At 37.8% G+C, this 5,689-nt stretch overlaps 2 protein-coding genes and 1 long non-coding RNA gene across 5 annotated transcripts in view; 1 reads left to right on the plus strand and 2 right to left on the minus strand.

Moving 5' to 3' along the window:
* The window catches only part of fech (ferrochelatase), a 20,899-nt gene extending 16,047 nt beyond the window's left edge, over nucleotides 1–4,852 (minus strand). The window contains exons 1-2 of the mRNA XM_032538819.1: nucleotides 4,834–4,852; nucleotides 2,621–2,711 (exon numbers count right to left, since the gene is read on the minus strand). The gene's annotated coding sequence lies outside the window, so the exon portion shown is untranslated. The remainder of the gene's footprint in view (nucleotides 1–2,620; nucleotides 2,712–4,833) is intronic.
* The window catches only part of LOC116703853 (uncharacterized), an 18,617-nt gene that overhangs the window by 7,842 nt on the left and 5,086 nt on the right, over nucleotides 1–5,689 (plus strand). The gene's annotated exons all lie outside the window — the stretch shown is intronic.
* nars1 (asparaginyl-tRNA synthetase 1) overlaps nucleotides 1–5,689 on the minus strand; it is a 30,676-nt gene that overhangs the window by 5,312 nt on the left and 19,675 nt on the right. Inside the window, exon 16 of one of the 3 annotated variants that reach the window (XM_032538812.1) lies at nucleotides 2,420–2,424. The exons of 1 other annotated variant lie outside the window; for it this stretch is intronic. The gene's annotated coding sequence lies outside the window, so the exon portion shown is untranslated. Of the gene's footprint in view, nucleotides 1–2,419; nucleotides 2,425–2,590; nucleotides 2,618–5,689 lie in introns of those variants that run through there. One more of the 3 variants, XM_032538813.1, reaches the window with a different exon arrangement.

Here is a 5,689-nt window from a genome sequence, read left to right on the forward strand (position 1 = left end):
TCCCAACGTTAGCTTGTTCTGTCAGCCTGTGACATTAATGTTATTTTAAGCAACTAATGTTAGCTTATTGTATCAGGCTGTGAAGAGAATGTCAACTCAAGCACCAAACGTTAGCTTGTCATCACAACTTGTGACATTAACTTTAATTCCAGTGACAGATTTTCACTTTCAAAAACTGTATTTTCATTTCTTTAGAAGGAAAAGCAGCAGAGCAATTAATATTACCATCTTTGTACCTGTTTCAGTTAAACAACGTTTTGCCTGCTGTTCCACAAAGTAAAGACAACATTTTTTTTTTTAAATAATCAAAATAAAGCATAAAAGCAGCACTAGCAATTAAAGTATGAAGTGTTTTTATTATGTCTTATGAAAGTAACGCTAGCTCCAGCAGCTGATGTTAGTTTGTAGTGCAGCTTGTGAAATTAACATGCTTGTCATGTCAGTCTATGAAACTAGCCTTAAGTACTCAAGTAGCTAATGTTAGCTCTTTCTGTTAGCTTCTGAAGCTAACTTTACTCCAAGAGCAACTATTAGCTTGTCAGTAAATTGTGTTGGGTGCTGCTATGCTTTCAACTCTGCACTACATCCCAACCGTACCCAATAATCATTTTAAGATTCACAGACAGACTGTATGCGCAGCTCTGGTTTCTGTTTTTTTATAAACATTTTTAAGCCTTGAATGCAGTCTAAAGTTGACAGCATAACTGTTTTGACCTCCTTTTCTTAAATCGTTCAATTACTATCTTACTCTAAAACTGACAGTTCAACTGCTTTCATCTCTTTCTATAAAACTTACAGTTCAACTGCTTTTATCTTACTCTAAAACTGACATTTCAACTGCTTCGGTCTCTTACTCTTGAACAGTGATGGGAATAACGGCGTTATAAATAACAGCGTTACTTTTTTTCAGTACGGAGTAATCTAATTGATTACTTTTCCCATCTTAATAACGCCTTTACTGTCAAAAAATATTACGCGTCACTATAATTGAAGCTGTTTTTTTCATCAGACCAACTAGATCTCTGAGCAGAGAGGAAAAGCTATTTTACTGTCCTTCCTTGGTTAAGCGCATAAATGCTGACGATTGGCTGAGGTTCACCAATATTTCATGGTGAGCCAATCAGAGGTAGAGTTGGGCGGGTGTTCAATAGCACGCATAGTCAGACCATAGACTGTACATATGAGTCGGACACACAACAAACCACACAACAAGAGACAGGTACGGAGAGCCCAAATGAGAGGTAATAAATATCAAAAGTTCCAAAACATCTATTGTGTCTTTTGTATGGATCCACTATATAAATATAATATCTACATACATGGCATTTGATTGGAGGATAGTCTCACTTTGTCCGACAGCAACATTAAAATACTTTAGATTTGTGTACATTGTTTATGTTAATAATTCATTGTATTAATTAGAGCCCGATTGATAAAGGATTTTTAAGGCTGATACCGATAGAAATATTTGGGTATTTAAAAATACAATATTCCGATATATCGGTTGAAAAACAGAGGCGCATAACAAAACATAAATAGATTTCCCTAACATTAGTTATTTGTAGTTATGAGTTCTCACTAAAATAATAATATAATAATTAGTTTCATTGTCACAACAGAACAGAGGAACATCAAATTATTTTAAAGGTCTGATAAATAAAATGTATAAAAATACAAACTTAAGATATGAAACTTAAAGTACTTTGCACAAAAACACAATAACAAAAAAAAAAGCCAAGTGTTGCCGTCAAGGACGTTGTAGAGCGCCCTCTGGTGGACAAACTATACAACGCCATCACTCATAAAATGGTTGAACGTCCGTTTTCATTTTATTTTTTAAATATTCATTTATTGTAAATGATTCTGGTGAATGAATATTTACAACAACAAAACAAAAACTTTTTTTTCTGCCATTATTAATGCCGATACCGATAGTTCGGGAAACGCCTAATATTGGCCGATAATTTTGGCAAGGTTAACTCCCCTTTCTCGGCTTTATGCCCGGCCAGAGAATTTGGCCCACCCATGAGAGAGAGACATCATGGATTTTAAACGAGCAAAGTGGCAGTTGGTCAGGGCCATACCCCCAGACTCAGAAATGGCACATCCTAAGGAAAGCTCATTGTGGTATTGGTGGCTGTAATTCTGCAACAAGGCTCAGCACCATGTCCCGGGACCTTTACCTAAACACTAAATCCATTTAAATTACATGTACAATCACATCATTACACTTTTGATTAATCCTGGTCCCATTTCATAGTGTTCTTTACAACAGAAGTTGTTTTCCGTTTTACAGAGAAACAGTACCAAGTTGTCCACCGGACGGTGTATTCTGGGACCCTTACAAGTGGACAACTGGCTGTTTAAGTACCACCTGGAGCCAACAACACCAAACAAAGACTGGGCAACTGTCCGCTACAGATGCTCAACAAATGATCCAACGATTGCAAAACAGATCCCAGCTGGCTGTAGCAGACTGTTGTCTCGTGTCATGGTATTCTGAAGCTGCATTAGCCGTTAGAGTTAGGCTGCAGAGTGTATTTATGTACATCTACATCCACTTAGTATAAAACTGCCACCGTGTGTTGCGTGTGTGTGTGTGTGTGTGTGTGTGTGTCACCTGTTCTCCTGTGTTTCTAGAGTTGCAGCCTGGGCTAAAGCAGCAGCAGTGGAGCGTTTCCTCACACTCAGACTGACGCTGCTCCTGGCAACTAAAGCAGAAGAAGAAAACAGCCGTCACTCACACAAATTTTTTATACAAGTTACATAAATATTACTAGGCATGCACGGAGTTTTCCACCTCCTTACATCATACATTTTCATGCCTCCAAAACCTTTCCTGAAATGTTCAGTGTTGGAGCTGCAAAGATTAATTGATTAGTTGTCAACTATTTAATTAATCGCCAACTTAACAGCTAGAACAGTCTGGTAAGTTCAGACAATCCCATCACTTTCCCAAAACCAGGAAAAGATGTAACTTTTGTCATATCACGATATCCTAAGACGACGACAAATATACCAAGATATTGCCCAACCCCATGCCAACTATTTTGATAATCAATTATCAAATCAGTTTAAGTCATTTGTTATTGGGAAAAAAAGTTCAAAAAAAATTCCAGCTACTTAATTGTGAATATTTTCTAGTTTCTCCAGTGTGACAGTAAATGGAATATCTCTAAGTTGCAAGACATTTTTCAGACTTTATCCTGAACATTAGAGAACACTTCAACATTTTCACCATTTTCCAACATTTTATAGACTAATCACAAATAATCCTTATACACAACTTGTTTTTATTAATACCACGCATTTGTTTTGCTGACAGTATATCTGATTTTGTTTCACCTCTTGACTTCCTCCTTAAATTTAACAAAAATTATTTCTCCCAACATTCCATTCATTTTTTTCCAGCTGTGAGCAGCGGCTCCATTTTCTTTGTGCATTGTGGGACATTCGAGTAAATCAACAAAACAGGCAACGGGGTTTTTACTATACACACTCAAATCCTGCATACATTGGGTAGTCTGGATTTGGGACACAGCATTAGTCATGACAGTGGCTGCTGCTCTCTGGCCTGGAAACACTTTCATTTGGGACTTTGGGAGTCTTTTCAGTCAATTTGATTACATTAGATTAGATAACAGGCTACTTTATTCATCCCGCAATTTATCCCACAATGGGGCTTGAATAAAGTGAAAAAAAAATTACCAAAATATTATTTTGACTCTAGTGGTGCCAGGCTATCTGCACCTTGCACCATTTCATCAAATTAAAATAATTATGTGAATCATTTTAAATTCAACTTGACACATTTGGTATCTTTGAAAACTTTGGGATTTTCACTAGAATCTATTATATAAATTTGTTAGTTTGAACAATATTTGTCCTGTAAACAAGTTTGTAAAAAAAAAAAGGATACTAAATATTGTGTTTATGACTCTAGTGACCTGTTGCATGATGTCACACTAAGTGATCCTAAACACAATTTCATAATTAGCACCACTGATCAACATCAAGTTTGTGAAATAGCAAAGACAAATGCTAAAATCTGCAAAGATGCATTTTGAATAATGCAAGTGCCCGATCTAAGTTCGAGTAAGCTTTACTTTCATAACCCGGGCTGCAGTACCCCGAGGCGCCGCCAGGAGGCCTACTTTGATTATGCAAGTTTCCAATGGAATTGTGTAACTCCATGTAAATGATTAGTTCTTCCTTGCTGTGCTACCGTAGACGGTTAACGGCCACGTGCGTGTCATTTGGCTTATACTAAAAGCATCACAAGTACTGGATAAGTTCGTTATATAACATTAACAATAAACTCTAACCTACAGTGACGTTGGGCAGACTCAAAACAACAAGTTAGCGACCGGCTAGCAACGGAAACACTACAATTTGTCTGTAAAATAAAAGCCCCTTTGAGCAAATATTAGGATTTCGAACTGATTAAATAGCATACATGGGCCAGGAATACAAAACCTGAGTCGGTTGAGTAAGCACAAAAAGACATTGACGCTTTAAAAGCCAATAATACAAAATATTCCGCGGTAATGTTACAACGAGGGTTTTAATGTGAAAGCATTGACAGGAAGTCTTACTTCCATGTCATTACTAGTTTAACGGAAGATTATAAAATGATGGCAATGTCAACGTGTTGTTGAGTTTACACTACGTTAGACCGAACAAAGCCGTTCCATCAATTGGAACTGCCTTTAAACTGCATTAAAGAAACAGTGTAACATAGTTTACTATGGGACATCCGGTGCAAAACCAGAAAACTTGAAGGTTTCCGTGCACAGCTTTTACAAGGCTGACTTTGCGCTCAGTCACACTCACGTTGGATCAAGCGACCGGCGCTTCCCATCACTGCCATCATGGTAATTTACTGTTTTCGCGGGCCGAGGAAAGCTCCCGTTCCCGCTGTAACGAAGGCTGGATACTTGTGCTATCTGCGGCTGGTTCCACGAGTATTCCCCGCACTGAGTGGCTCGCTGGCCACACCGACAGCCAGATTCCTTTAGCTACCACCGGCTGGCTGTACGACAAACTCCAGTCACGTTCACCTCAACACGTCCGGTTTGTACTTTCACAATAAAACCACCGACGTGTGCATGTCGGACAATGCGACATTTCAGAGACAATTTGGGGTTAGTAGAATCCCATAGATTATTCATCTATTCATTATGTAATATTTAATTATGTATTTTCTTATTTCAGTTGTCATTTTTCTCTCAGTCTAGATAAGAATTTACAGGGAAACAGACAACCTTTTTAAGTTTGACTATGAATCTGTGAGGATCTGCATAGAAAGAATTTAGAAATGTGTGCACCAAAATATTTAGCTTACACACACTCTTAATGTTGCAGGACTGAAAGTGTATTAAAAGCCAATGCACTTTAGTTACGATAGGTCTGTTACAGTTACAGTACACCATTAGTGTATTGGTTGTTTTAATTGTTTTTTTTTACCACATCTATTTTATACATCATTGGAAATGTGAATAATTGCATGCTTTTATTGTGGAGACGAATTTGCCACATTTCCGATCTGAAGCCAGTTTACTCTGGTTTCCTTGACGAAGAGCCGTTATTTTAGTATGGCGTCACAGCTACGTTAGTCTAAATTATAAAATAACCCCGCCCCCGCTGGGCACAACTACTTCAGAGAGAGAGAGAGAGAGAGAGGAGAGAG

This window comes from Etheostoma spectabile, chromosome 16 (genome assembly GCF_008692095.1).
Source record: "Etheostoma spectabile isolate EspeVRDwgs_2016 chromosome 16, UIUC_Espe_1.0, whole genome shotgun sequence".
Taxonomy (NCBI): domain Eukaryota; kingdom Metazoa; phylum Chordata; class Actinopteri; order Perciformes; family Percidae; genus Etheostoma; species Etheostoma spectabile.